Source organism: Sapajus apella, unplaced genomic scaffold (genome assembly GCF_009761245.1).
Source record: "Sapajus apella isolate SASKATOON/1434 unplaced genomic scaffold, GSC_monkey_1.0 scaffold14, whole genome shotgun sequence".
Taxonomy (NCBI): Eukaryota; Metazoa; Chordata; class Mammalia; order Primates; family Cebidae; genus Sapajus; species Sapajus apella.
Genome location: NW_022436954.1, coordinates 12,764,674 through 12,779,946, shown reverse-complemented (window position 1 = coordinate 12,779,946; position 15,273 = coordinate 12,764,674). Strand labels below are relative to the sequence as shown.

The 15,273-nt window shown below is 47.0% G+C and overlaps 1 long non-coding RNA gene across 1 annotated transcript in view; it reads right to left on the bottom strand.

Annotated features, from left to right (window-relative positions):
• Positions 1 to 7,639: 7,639 nt before the first annotated feature.
• The window catches only part of LOC116555004, a 47,147-nt gene continuing 39,513 nt past the window's right edge, over positions 7,640 to 15,273 (bottom strand). The window contains exons 3-4 of the long non-coding RNA XR_004270342.1: positions 9,093 to 9,200; positions 7,640 to 7,696 (exon numbers count right to left, since the gene is read on the bottom strand). This is a non-coding gene — a long non-coding RNA (uncharacterized LOC116555004). The remainder of the gene's footprint in view (positions 7,697 to 9,092; positions 9,201 to 15,273) is intronic.

Genomic DNA, 15,273 nt, shown 5'->3' with positions numbered 1-15,273 from the left:
AAAAAAAAAAAAAAAAAAAAAAAAAAAAAAAAAGATCAAATTAAATAAAGTTCAGGGCTGGGCGTGGTGTCTCACGCCTGTAATCCCAGTACTTTGGGAGGCTGAGGTGGGTGGATCACTTGAGGTCAGGAGTTTGAGACCAGCCTGGCCAGCATGGTGAAACCCTGTCTTTACTAAAAGTACAAACAGTAGATGGGTGTGGTGATGCATGTCTGTAATTCCATTTACGTGGAAGGCTGAGGCAGGAGAGAATTGCTTGAACCTGGGAGACAGAGGTTGCAATGAGTCAAGATTACACCATTGCACTCCTGCCTGGGTGACAGAGTGAGACTCTGTCTAAAAAAAAAAAAAAAAAACCCATCTAGAAAGAAAACAAAAGGAAAAGACATAAGAACTAGAAAACTAAATAAAAATCTCTATTATTTCTATTATTATAGTTTTAGATATATCAATAGAAAGCAATGACCCAGCATAATAAATAGAAATTATGTAAGCAGGTAGAATAGCATCAAGCCATGTCAGTAGTCAGCTTAAATGATAGGTTACATTACCCTACTTAAGAAGAGGATGCTGTATTCTCTCCTTGCCTGTCTAGATGCACTCTCCAGGCTTCTCTATGCTCTGAGCTCCTGAAGGGCTGATCTTGGTGGGCTGTGTCAAGTGGCTGCTCTGCCCTCTGCCTTCTGGTGGGAGGCTTGACAGGAGTCTAGGGGTAGGGGGAAGTGAGGCTGAGGGTATTCATTCTTCTCTGCTCAGCCATGGCTGCCTTCCTCAGCTCTGCCTCCTCCTCCGCAGATGGGAACAGCTTCCTACCGTGGCTGACCTTCAGGTGTTTCACTTTTACCCCTTCCTTTGAAGAGAGCCCCTTCATCTGGGTTTTCCTTTCCAAAGGTAAAGAGGGGAGGATTGAGATCTCCCATCACAGGGCAGCTGGGTAAAGATTTTGACTATAATAGCTGGAAATGTTCAGACTGGATAAAAATCTAGTCAGTTATTTGCTATTTAAAAGAAACATAGTAAAGCAAAATAAGAAAATCTAATATCAGGGGATGGGTGACATAAAAATCAGGTGAGTCCACTCGACCTGGAGTCTCTCCAGCCCTCCTAACCTAAGGAGAGCTGTGAAACTTTTGGAGCAGAGAGGCAGGGTTTGTCAGTGCAGAGTGTGATTTCTGGTGGGCAGAGTGGGTGCCCATATGATGTAGTAAGTTTCCTTTAACCTGTTTATTAGCAAAAACCTTTTCAGAAGCAGTGACTGGATGGTACTATGGTCAGCTGAATATTAAAGTTAAGAAACAGTAATGAAATTAAGAGAGTACTTTTTTTTTTTTTTGAGAGTCTCACTCTGTCACCAGGCTGGAGTGCAGTGGTGCGATCTTGGCTCACTGCAACCTCCGCCTCCCTGGTTCAATCGATTCTCCTGCCTCGGCCTCTGGAGTAGCCGGGACTATAGGTGCACACCACCACGTCCAGCTAATTTTTGTATTTTTAGCAGAGACAGGGTTTCACCATGTTGGCCAGGATGGTCTCGATATTTTGACCTTGTGATCCACCCACCTCAGCCTCCCAAAGCTCTGGGATTACAGGCATGAACCACTGCACCTGGCCAAGGGTACATTTTTTTTTATCTGATAGAGGATGATAAGAGTAAAACACAGTATGGCCTGTTTATTGAAGAGTTCCATGCCTGCCATACAGCGTTCCCTGATCCCTGCTCCTCAAGCTGAGGTCTAGTTCTCAATTCTTGGTTCATGCCAGCCCTGGGATCACCGTCTTCATCATGTCATCACCAGCTCTTTCTACTTCAGCCTGTTCGAGTTCATGCCTTTTTCTCTCCGATCAGATTTTAAGCAGGATCCATTCAATTTGTCTTAGTTGTTGAGTGCATGAGTGAATGCCTGTTCTTTTTTCTTCTCTGCTGCTCACCTTCTTCCTGCTCTCCTTCCCCTGTATGCTCCCTGGGTCACTCTGTGCAGGGGCTTGCTCTCAGACTTCCCAGCCCACCATAAGGAAACAGTCCCACCAGATATGTGCAGACAAGTTCTTTTACCTCTAAGTTTTTGGCAACTCTTTGGCCTTATATTGGGCAAAATTACACAGAGGATGTGAGAGCTGGTTTTCCTCAGAAGTTAACTGCTCCTTCCAGACTTGTATTGTATCATCATTATCACTAATAGCAATTCCAACGAACAGTCATCGAGGGTTTGTTAAGTGCCGGGCCCTGGTTATTCCATTGTTAATATCCACAGTGACTCTAAGAGGCAGATACGTGATCATTAACCTTTGTTACCCCTTTGTTACCTCTGTTTTATAGATGAGGAATGTGAAGCTCAGACAGATGGCCCAATTTGTCAAGGTCACATGATTAGTAAGTAGCATTCTTAAGATCCAGGTTTGCTGACTGTCGAGGCAGTGTGCGTCATCATTTTTTAGCTCGTTGGCTTCCCAGCCAACCTCTGTCCAGTTATCTCTGTTGGTGAGGTGTGTGAAATGAGGTGGGTCCTTTGATTTTTTAATGAACTCTGGGTTTTTGCAAAACCAGAGTTGGCAACAGCAAGGGCTATTGCAAAATGCTCAAGAATTTCTTAAGAGGTAACAAAGTTGGAATTCCCTTGGATTTTTGGCAAATTAAAGGTAGCACTTAGCGTATGTTAAACATTGAGGTGCTGGTGGTGGTTACAGTCTGCTTTGTCGCTTCAGAAATGTCTCAGTTCACACCCATTTAACAGATGTGTTCTGAGTAACAGCTACATGCCAGTTCATATACTAATATGAGCAAAATGCAGTTGCCAGTCTCAAAGATCTCATAGTGAGTGGTGCATGAGCAACAAGATGGTGTCATAGTTTCAAGAAAGAGGAACTCACCCAGAAATACTGGTAAAGAGGGGACTGCTGCAGGCTTCCCAAAATCAATGCCAAGACCAGACGTCACTTGCTAAGAGTGAGAAATGTAACTTCTAGTGTGGCCCACATTGCATTGGCTGGTCAGTGTGTTCTCTCCCTACAGAAAGCTTCTATCTGGAGTCAAATTATTCTCAGAAGGATTATCCATGAGCCTAGCATTGTGGCACAAAAAAATGACTGGACCCTTGTTGCTCTGAAGTCAGACTTGTCTAGACAAACAGAGCACAGCTGAGACATCCTCTTCCTTACAAAGGACGGAAACACCCAGATAGGTCGAGCCACTTTTTGGTTGATTGGATTATCACCTATATAGGAGAGACACTCCCTTCGTTACATTCCAGTCCCAAGGCTATGCCTGGCTCACCTCCAGCATCTCCCCAACATCAATCCCAAGGGTCCTTTGTGAAGAGGTTAACCTCAGGCAATTTAAATTCATTTTCCTCAGGATCAGCTTTGGAGGTCACACACTCCTAGGTCTAGAGCCCCTAAAAACTGAACTCACTTAGGATGTAGGCATCTTCTCTCTAGCACTGTGGGGAGAAGGGTCCTGGGTCTAATACTACCTGCTGTGCTGAATGGGACCTCAAAGCAGCCTGCAGGCATGGAGAGTGGACTCATTTCATGCACTTCAACTTTTTTAGTTAAGACAATCAAGATAAAAAATGTGACTTATTTTCATGCCTTTGTAAGACTTTTCATATAAATAAAAAAGTAGAAAAAGCTATCCTGTCAACTAGATGTCTTGAGGTCTGACTTAGAAGACATCATTCTAAGCCACTGTAACCTAACATTCTAATTTGGAGGCTTGAGGCTGCATTGTTCTGCCCTGAGTTCTCCCAAGACAGGCCTTTTGAGAGCCATGCGGGTGCCCTGGAGTTATGATTATCTGAGTTCGTGCTTACCTTTTCTTCCAGAGTGTAAGGGTCCCTGAGGACAGGGCTACGGCCTCACACGTGCCTATGGTACATGTGGCTATAGCACAAATCTCTACACCACTAGTAGTGGTGTGCTCAGAAAACATTTGGAAATAGCAACCAGTATAAAAAGAGGGAGCAGTTTTAGTTAGGGCAGTTTCCCTCCTCTTTGCTTCTGCACTTTCTTTCTCCCCTGGAATCAAGGTGTGTGGGTTTCAGTCTCACACTACTATTTATTAGCTATGTGACTTTGGACGAGTGGTATTTCCTCTTGGCCTCAATGTTATCATCTGTAAAATGGGACTAATTACAGTATCTGTTTTATAGGGTTGTGAAGACTAAATGAGATAATAAAAATGAAGAAATAGTAAAATGAAATACTGATATAGCACTTACTATAAGCCAGTAATTTTTCTAAATGTTTTACATGTATTAATTTATTTGATCTTAAAGATCTTGACCCATGCAAAGGATCTAAAAATCACTTTTCTACTAATAGCAAATATCCAGTACATGATAAATATAGTTATTATTAGTGTCACTCTCAGCCAATAGTGCAGAAGGAAAAAAAAGCAGGTGATAAACTCATTTCTACTAGGGGGTGTGAATGACTGATGACATGGACCTATCCCTCCCCCTAGAGAATAAAGTGTTTGTATCTAACTGGATATTTTTAATTGTGGCATTTGAGGCCTCAGTGGGAGTTAGAAGGGAAGATATTTAATTTTTTGGGAGGTGAGTTTTAAAGGTCACAATCAGGCAGTCAGTTACCTTTCAGGCATGCTAGGGGAAATAAATATTCTTCACCTGGGAAATTATTTCATAAACATTGCTTCCCTGCCTAACTGATTTAGTATATATTGAAGACCAACAGAATTAAAATCTAGGCAAATGTTTCATAGCATCAAGAAATCCAGTGGAATGGTTTGTCACTTGTTCAACTTTCCAAATTTCTGGGAGGCTGCAAAGGAGGAATGAGATGATCCTAGCCTGGGTTATAAATCTTAGATGCTGCCATCAACCCTCAGATCATAGGCTGTTAGAGAGTGCAGAGCCTTCAGGGATTATCAATCCCAGGGATTCCAGGCAGTTTAAGACATCAATAGGACAATTATGGGAGTTTAGCTTAAGCTTGCCCAATTTTTATTTTGCCACAAAAGTTCGTTGGAGAAGAAAAACCACGATTTAAGAAGGGTTTATGAACTCACACCAACAAGTGCATACACTGTGTCATTTCTTTATCATTCTGATGCAAATCGGAGAAAGGTCACCATACACCAGCACTAGTCCATGGACCAGCATTCAGAAATGCTCTAGGCCAATGCTCACCTCCTGCTTTCTAGAAAGGGTTCCCCAGGCCCAGGGAAATAACCTTGAGGTCATAACTCTGATCTTTCTACTACCAGGCTGCACTTTATCATTGTGTGCCCAGCCACAGTATTTCAGTGGCTTTCTCTTTCCAGGCATGTCTCTCACCTGAGGGACTCTGTAGATGGAGAGCAGCTCAGCCATGGTCTCTGACTTCGGGAAGGTCGTCCCCTCCAACCATGCTCAGGAGAAGTTGCTGGGGGCCACAGGCACCGTTGGGTGTGGGTGGAAGCTGGTTGAACAGCAGGGCCAGGGTGCTCCCCAGAGCCCAGATCCCTGAGATGCAGGAGTCATAAATCTGCAGTCCCACGGTGACTTTGGGCAGGAAGGCTTGGTCCCCTTCTGTCTCAACCACAGCAAAGAGAAGGCTCAGGGCTTTCAGGAAAAGGTGGGCTTTGAAGCTGAGGGACAAGGACAGAGGAAGTTAGATTTGGTCAGTAGCTTTCAAGGGAGCCACAAAAAACAGCCCCAGGGAGTCTCTTCTTGGGAGGCGCAAAGGAGAGGTGGAACTGAATCTAGATGTATATTTGCTTAAAGAGGCATTGGGGGAGTTGAGAATTCTAGAGATTTAGACACACACACACACACACACACACACACACACAGACACACAAACACACACACGCAGATGGACTTAGAGAAAGGCTGCAGTTTTTAAGAGATGGACAAGGAGACACACAAAGTGCCAGGTGGTCAGGCAGACACACACAGACTCACTGTAGTGCAGAGAGGGTGGCAGCAATGGAAGCACGTACACAGCATTGGCTCTGCAAACTCAGGCCGCCACCTGACAGAGGGGCTATGGAGAGAATGTGACACGTAAACAGGAAGACACGTGGACTGGGATAGGTGATTCAGATGCAGAAACAGTCAGATGCACACAGAGACAGGTGTTCTGATGTAGAAGAGCTAGGGACACAGGTGACACAGACACATAGAGAGACTGATAGTCACATAGACAGGCAGACAGACTGGCACAGGCCTAGGCAGACAGGCAGATAGCTGCACAGACAGACAGAGAGGGATGAGTAGATGCAAAAGACACACAGCACAACGCCTTTGACAAAAACTCAGGCAGGAAGAAATAAGACAGACCTGGGGCAGGTGACATAGGAGTCCATCTCCATACTTCCTGGGCATGTTTCTGGAGAGGAGCTGCGGGCTCACAGGCTGAAGTCTGGTTCAAATCCAGTTAAGCCTTGGAAATAGTTCAGCTATTCATGAAAGCTGGGTTTGTGGGCCACGATGCTGACAAGGCTGGGCCCAGGGCTACCTTCTCTGTGAATGTGCTCATGAACATACATCTTGCCACTCATGGCTTTAGTTGCCATGATTTTGAAACCATGCCCAGGCAGAAGCTGCTGCGCTCTGCTGTCCAGCAAATTTGAGGAGTGTTAGCATTGTGCAAAGTGGGGCATTGAGACCAAGAGAGAGAAAAGGCCTTGCTTTCAATTGCTCAGCAGCTCAGAGGAAATTTGGACTAGAACAGAGCCTCTAATGCCCAGGTACGTGTTCCTTCTGCCAGGTCGTGGTGCCTGTGACAGTGTCTTGAAGACCCTCAGCCCAGTGGGGATTTAGTCCATCACTATGGCTTCCACCAACTTACTCCTCACCAAACCCCCAAAGACTCCGAGGGAACTCATGGGGAGGGGCGCTGTCCTGGCCAGGAGTCTCCCCGTCGGGGGCCCTGCAGTGCGTATGAAGGTCTGGAGTCCCCAGCTGCCTATAGTAATAGGGAAGGTGGCTCCTTCTCCCTTCCTCCCTCCTTCTCTCCCTCTTCCCTCTGCAGGGATAAAAAGTGTGACCCACTGTGGCACAGTGGCTGCTCCGGAGGCTGCTGGAACGTGACTTCTGTCTGGTCCAGTGCTTTGTGTAAGGGGTCACATCTCCGAGGAACCCATCTCCTATGGTGGAGAAGGTGTCTGAGGGTCTGGACATTGGCAAGTAGCTGGGGGTCCAGGTAGTGTCCACCACGGGCACTGCTGAGAGCAAGACCACAAGGACCGCAGGATAGGACACGTGGATTGCCCTTCTCTGTGGGCCTGTGGCTGGGCGTCCTTCGTTGTCAGAGCGTCTGGGGGCCTGCTTCCTCAGGGAGGCTCTAGGAACACCTGCTGGGGGTTCCAGGAGACCCCAAAAAGAAGGAATTTGACTGTAGTTGAGCGTCTAGCCTTTGCCCTACATGGTGGTATCTTCAGTGTTCTCCAGGTCTCTGGGACTCCCTTCTGGCCCTGGCCCCCAGCAGTCTCCATCCTTGCCTCTAGCACCCTGTCAACTACTAACTTTCCTTACTTTCAGGCCGAGGTGACTGGCAGAGACAGCCCCAGGGCATAGGAGTGGGAGGGATGTCCTTCCCATCCACACCTCTTTTCTTCTGGTGGCCCTGCGCCAGGGCCTGTGTTTATGAAGAAGTCAGACTTCCTGCCCCTGGGCCTCCTGGGCCTGTTCACACCCCATAATCTTCAAAGCCAGAAATAATCTGCTGATGCAGAGGAGTCTCCAGGGAGAGGCTGCAAAACAAACCAGTAAAGCGGCTTTCCTGAGTCTGTGGCTGAAGGCTCCTTCTCAGTCTCACTGGCACTGGGGTATGTGTGCTGGCCAATGTGTCCTCCGTGCGGCACAGGCTAGGGGAGAGCTGGTTGTAGGGTTCAGCTGTAATTTGGTTTTGGCTTGAATTCTATTCCTCATTGTGAATTATCTGAGTGATCTTGGGCAAATCCCTTTCTCTTTTTGGGCCTCAGTTTCTCCTTCTGTGATGGGAAAATATCGGCTTCAACTGGTAGTTTGCAAACTCTAGTTCAACAGCGAAACCCTTCCATAACACACTCTACAGTGTGGACTGAAATAATGGACTCTGAGACAAACACAGTCAAGTCTAGAAAGGTCCAGGTGAGCACCTGAGGGCAGGTAAGAGGAGGGTTGGTGCCAGGGCCTCAGAAGGCCAGTATCGGGGCTGTAACAGTGGTACAGCGTCCAAAGCCTCCTCCAACCTCTTTCCTATTTAGTCTCCATGAGAGTCCACATACAGCAGGAATGCTCATTCTCATTTTACAGGTGGGAAATGGAAGTGCAGAGAGGTCGGGCGATTTGCTCCAGTCACACAGGCAGTAAACAGGACTCGAGTCTCCTAGATCCTGCCCCAGACCTGCACTGAGTTTCAAGGTGGCCTTGAAGAAACAGGGAAGGGCATCTTCTGCAAGGGCTGCCTGTTGACTTGCTGGGTGAGCATTGATGCAGCTCGGCTGCTGAGTGTTTTGAAGTATTTCCCTATGGGGGTGGGTAGGAGGACCATGCACCGTGTCCTTTCTCACCCAAGCTGCCTCACACAGCAAGAGAGACAACCTGCCATGAGCTCCAATATAGCCCAGGACACTCGGCTGGGCGCTGTGGCTCATGCCTCTAATCCCAGCACTTGGGAAGGTTGAGGTGGGTGGATCACCTGAAGTCAGGAGTTCGAGACCAGCCTGACCAACATGGTGACACCCTGTCTCTTGAAAAATACAAAAAGGATTAGCCGGGCATGATGGCAGGTGCCTGTAATCCCAGCTTGTCAGGAAGCTGAGGCAGGAGAATCACTTGAAGTTGCAAGGTAGAGGTTGCAGTGAGCTGAGATTGTCATTGCACTCCAGCCGGGAAGACAGAGCAAGACTCTGTCTCAAAAAACAAGCAAGCACACAAAAAAGCCCAGGACACCCAACGCCACGGTGTCCATGCGGGGTTGGTGGCTGAACCCTGAGATTCCTCTGTTATATAGCGCCCCTCCAACTGCCCACTGGAATGAGCCCATGCCATGTAGGAAGATCCTTCCAGTGTGAGCCCTCAGACACTTCCCAAGTGACACCATAGATAGTCCCCAGGATTCAAATCCTGGCCCAGGGCCAGATACTTAACGTCTGTGGGCCTCACCTTTGTCTCACGTAAAATGGGAGTGATTGCCTTTCCTGCCCACTTGGCTGTTGTGAAGCTTCAATGTGATCATTAGGTCATCAAAAGAGGTTTGTCAATTTTCAAGTGCTATGAAAAATAAGAGGTGGTTATTCCGAGATTGAAAATTCAGTAACAACAGGGTAGTGGTGTAACTGTGGCTCTCGGGGCACTCCAAAGAACAGTTTGGTGGGAGGCAAGTGGGGAGATTAATCGCAGGGACTATACACTGATTGGCCCAAAGGGGGCACCAGTGAGCAGGAAAAGTGCCGCGCTGGAGATTCGGGTCCATGAATACAAATTGTCCAACACATTATTCTGCCCATGCCAGCCCTGAGAACATGTTCGGGAACCTCGGAAAGGGCGAGCAACTGACCCAGTGGAAATTCTGCTTGTTTGTCCAGCCACGTGGGGACTGTCTCTGCCTGTGAGTGACAGTCCGGTGACTCTAATGGCTGCTTGAAGCTTGGGGGTGTCCACTCACAGGGATTTGCTTTGTGACTGTTACTCAAGTGAGCCCGTGCCTCACACATTGGACACTCCATGCCTTACCTGGAGTTAACACCCTGGATTCGTGGGCCCTATTGTCCTTGTCAGCTCCAGAGCAGACCTGAGGGCCAGTCTCGTAGCCTTCTTTAAACTGTCTGGGAGGCCCCAGCGGGTGTTTCATATGTGGATGGAACAAGTTCACGGTCCCCTTCCTCTCTGCCTATGACACCTGCAATGTGCAGACCTCTGAAGGAGGCACATTCTCCTTCTCAGCTACGCCTGGGGAGGCTGGTTCTGCTTGGATTGTGGCTCTCTTGCCCGGAGTACTGATTCCTGGAGTCCCAAGGCTGCCAAATCCACAAGATGTGAGAAGGCTCATTTCCTAGTTTCGGTACTCACTGCATTTGAGCCCTGTTTTGTGCCCTGCAAAAAGGGCGATAAGAAATTCTCTTCCGGCTGGGCCCTGCGGCTCATACTTATAATCCCAGCACTTTGGGAGGCCGAGGCAGGAGAACTGCTGGAGTCCAGGTGTTCGAGACCAGCCTCTGTGAAAAATTAAAAAATTAGAGTGTGGTGGTGCATGCCTGTAGTCCTAGCTACTGGGGAAGCTGAGGTGGGAGATCATTGAGCCCAGGAGGTTGAGGCTGCAGTGAGCCAAGATGGCGCCACTGCACTCCAGTCTGCGTGACAGAGTGAAACCGTGTCTCAAACGAAAACAAAACAAAACAAACAAACAAAACAAAACAAAACAAAACACCTCTCTCCAAACTCTGGGTCTTGTTTTATTGGCTGGACCCTGCAGCAGAGCTGTGTGCCCCAGCACCGCTCTTTTATTATTATTATTTTTAGTTTTTTTTTTTTTTTTTGAGACAGCAGCTTGCTCTGTCTCCTAGGGTGGTGTGCAGTGGCATCATCTCGGCTCACTGCAACCTCCCCCCTCCAGGTTCAAGCTATTCTCCTGCCTCAGCCTCCCGAGTAGCTGGGACTACAGGTGCATGCCACTATGCCCAGATAATTTTTGTGTGTGTGTATATATATATAAATATATATATATATATATATAGAGACACATTTAGTGGTGCTGGGGCAGGGGGAATTCACCATGTTGGCCAGACTAGTCTCTACCTCCTAACCTCAGGTGATCGGCCCACCTTGGCCTCAGAAAGTGCTGGGATTACAGGTGTGAACCACCACACCCGGCCCCAGCATCACCCTTAAAACTCTTGAAAACAGTTACTTCGGCTGTACATTACACATTTTCCCCCCTATAATAGAAGCTCAAAAGTAGTCCTTGTGTGGACACTGTGTCACCTGCCACTGCACACACTTCCAGGTGTCTGAGCAAAAATCTCCCCCATCCTACTTTGAGGCCCCAATCCTCATGCATATCAATTTATGCAAATCAGAACTCATAGTTCCCACGTGGTTGGTTTCCCACAGGCTCCTCCAGGAACACCCTACTATTTAGCAAAGGAAGGCAGCACTAGCATTGGAACTTCAGACTCCAATGACATAAATTCTGGGTACATGGTGGCTCTTGAACCACTCTACACAGACAGTAGAGCACATGAGTCATCACCTGCCCTGTACAGGCACTGGGCCCTGAACACAGGGTCTTGACTCTCAAGCTCTAGCCACAGATGATTGGGCTCTGGGTTGGTTGAGGGGCTAAGAGATAGGATGGGGCTTCCTCGCATTTCATCTGGTTGGACAGTAGGTTACTTTGTTTGTCCTTTGAGCTTCTTGAGAGAAGAATGCTAACCAGGTCCCTCACCTGACACAGGTGTGAAAGAACCGGTCCAGCTCATTCCCTTCTGCTACCTACAGATGTCCCTGGTCTCATGGCTGATGACGGCCTAGAAGTCATGGTTTGATCTCGTCAGGCAGGGATCACAGGGTTTCCTCAGTTCAGCTTCACAAACTTTCTGAACCAAACAAAGAGAAGCAAACTTCTTTTATTTCAAGGGACCTTGACAAGTGGGGATTATGGGAACTACAATTCAAAATAAGATTTGGGTGGGAACACAAAGCGAAACCATATTTAGTGCTCTCTTGGGATAAGAGAGTCTGGAAAGAATCAGGAAAAGCAAGATAAGATATGATTGATTTGTCTTTTAGATTTAAATACACATCAAAGTGACAACTCTGTGCCATGCAAACATGTCTCTTCAAGTCATTCTCTATCTTGGACTCCTAAAGTGCTTGTATTACAAGTGTGAGCCACTGCACCTGGGGTTGGCTTCTTTCATTCAAGATAATATTTTTTGAGATTTGCCCATGTTGTACGTATAAATATGAATATACTACACTTTGTTTATCTATTATTCTGCCCATATACATTTGGGTTATCTTAAGTGTTGACCTGCTGTGAATCAAGCTGCTGAGGACATTCTTGTAAAAGCTTTTTTGGATGAGTATACACATTCATTTCTCTTGCACATATACTAAGGATGAGGAATTATTGGGACATGGGTTAGATGTATATTTAACTTTATAAGAAACTGGCAAATGGTTTCCAATTGCATACAGTTTTTTATTGGCCATGCCAAGTGTTGGAAACCATATGAAGAAACTATAACTCTTTATTGTGGGTGCAATGTCAAATGCAAAATCATTTTGGAGAATAGTTTGGCAGTTGTTTAAACATTTAAACATATGTCTACCATAGAACCCAACCATTCCACTCCTCGGTATTTGCTCAAGAGAAATAAGATGGCACCATATATCCACACAAAAACTTCTGCATGAATGTCCATAGCAGCCATGTTGGTATCAGGCAAAAATTTAAAACAGTCTAAATGTCCATCAACAGGTGAGTGAATAAACAAACTCTGGTGTACCCATTCGAGGGAATGCTGTTCAGCAATCAAAAAGATCTAACGATGCATGCAACAACCTGGATAAATCACAAGATAATTATGCTGAATAAAACCAGACAAAGGTGAGTAAATGCTTTTGATTCAATTTATGTAAAATTCTAAAAAATGCAGAACAGAGTGATCAATAATGACACAAAGCAGGTAAGTGTATGAAAATGGAAGATGGGGAGAGGAGCCAAGATGGCCGTTTAGGAACAGCTCAGGATTGCAGCTCCCAGTGAAAGCACAGAGGGTGAGTGGATGCCGCATTTTTATTGCCCATAGACTAGGAAATTCCCAGGCGGAGGTGCTCCACGGTCGCCAGCACGGCTGTTTCGGCCAGCGCGGCTGTGCTGGCCGGCGCCGCTGCTTTGCCCCCCGCGGCTGCTTTGTTGGTGCCCCGAAGCCGCGGTTCTCCGTACAAAATACGCCGGTCCGGGGGCCCTTTTGGCTGGCGATTGGAGCCACGGGAAGTCGCCCATTCGTCTGTTTAAAAAGGGGACTGAGCAGAGAACCAGGACAGTAGATTCCAGGGCAAAAAAAAAAAAAAGCGCCACAAACCTCAGTGCCGCTGTTTAAGCCAGCGCAGAGAGTGGCCGCAGGGGAAAACAAACAGACCCCGGCGCCTCTTCAACAGGCGACTGGAACACAAACTTAAAAAAGGCTCTAAGGCGGAGAGCCAGGCGATCAGGTTCGGCTGGCCCCACCCCCACAAACAAACAGCAATCAGAAACTCTGGATTGAGACTTTCACAGCAAGCACAGCTGAACCCGGGACAGTCCAGCTCTGTGGGGGAGGGGTGTCTGCCATTACCGAGGCAGCCTGCCAGGACGGAGGTAGTCGGCCATTGCCGAGGCAGCCCGCCGTTGCCAAGGCAACCCACCACAGCAGAGAGACTCCGCCCCAACAGAGGCGGGCCACCATTGCCAAAGCAGTTCTAACTACACCCATATAAACAGGACTGCAGGGAAGTTCACTCGGCAGCGGGGCGGAGCCCACAGCAGCTCAGCAAAGCCTATACAGGCAGACAGTGACTAGGCTGCCTCCTTGCTGGGCTGGGCAGGTCTGAAGGAAAAAAAAAGGCGGCAGCATAACGGAAACTCATAAATAAAACCCTAAATCTCTGGGACAGAGCACCTGGGAACAAAAAGCAGTTTATGAGTTCTGCTGTAGCAGACCAAACGTACCTGCCCAGCATCTCTGAATGAACAACAACAGAGCTCACAGCTCACCATTTGAGCTCCTATAAAGAAGAGACCGTCTCCTCAAGCAGCTCCCTGACCCCTATATATCCAAAGAGACACCTCATAAAAGAGAGATCAGATTGACACTAGGCGGGTATCCTTCTGGGACAAAGATAGCAGAAAAAGAAAACTGGTAACAACCCTTACTGTTCAGCAGCTGCTGCAGGTGAACCCCAGGCAAGCAGGGCCTGGAGTGAACCTCAGCAGACCTACAGCAGAGGGGCCAGACTGTCAGAAAGAAAACCAAGAAACAGAAATAACCTCATCATCAACAAACAGAACGTCAATCTGAATGATTTGAGACCCAATCTGAAAGCCAGCAACTACAAAGTCGACAGGTGGATAAATCCTTAAAGATGGGAAGAAACCAGCGCAAAAAGGATGAAAACACCCGAAGCCAAAACACCTCTCCTCCTACAAGGGATCACAACTCCTCACCAGCAAGGGAACAAGGTTGGAGGGAGAACGAGTGTGATGAAATGACAGAATCAGACTTCAGAAGGTGGGTAGTAAGAAACTTTTGTGAACTTAAAGAACATGTTCTAACCAAATGCAAAGAAACTAAGAACCTTGAAAAAAGATTTGACGAAATGCTAACGAGAATGGACAAAATAGAAAGGAATATAAGTGAATTAATGGAGCTGAGAAGCGTAACACGAGAACTTCATGAAGCATGCACAAGTATCAACAGCCGAATTGACCAAGTAGAAGAAAGGATATCAGAGATCGAAGATCAACTCAATGAAATAAAATGGGAAGGCAAGACTGGAGATAAAAGGGTAAAAAGGAATGAACAAAATCTCCAAGAAATGTGGGACTATGTGAAAAGACCTAATCTACGTGTGATAGGCATGCCTGAATGCGACGAAGGGAATGAATCCAAGCTGGAAAATACTCTTCAGGATATTATCCAGGAAAACTTCCCCAACCTAGCAAGGCAGGCAAACATTCAAGTCCAGGAAATACAGAGAACACCACAAAGATACTTGTCAAGAAGAGCAAACCCAAGGCACATAATCGTCAGATTCACCAGGGTTGAAATGAAGGATAAAATACTGAGGGCAGCCAGAGAGAAGGGTCGGGTTGCCCACGGGGGGAGGCAGATCAGACTCACGGCAGATCTCTCAGCGGAGGCCCTAGAGGCCGAAAGAGAGTGGGGGCCAATGTGCAACATCCTTAAACAAAAGAACTTTCAACCCAGAATCTCCTATCCAGCCAAGCTAAGCTTCATAAGTGAAGGAAAAATAGAATCCTTTGGGAACATGCAAGTACTCAGGGATTTGGTCACCACCAGGCCGGCTCTGCAAGAGCTCCTGAAAGAGACTCTACACATATAAAGGAACAACAAGTACCAGCTCAACTAAAGGGCAAAACACCCAGCTAGCAACAAAATGGCAGTATCAAATTCACACATAACAATATTAACCCTAAATGTAAATGGACTAGGTGCCCCAGTCAAAAGACACAGACTGGCAAATTGGATAAAAAGCTAGGACCCATCGGTGTGCTGTATCCAGGAAACCCATCTCACATGCAAGGATACACAAAGGCTGAAAATAAAGGGATGGAGGA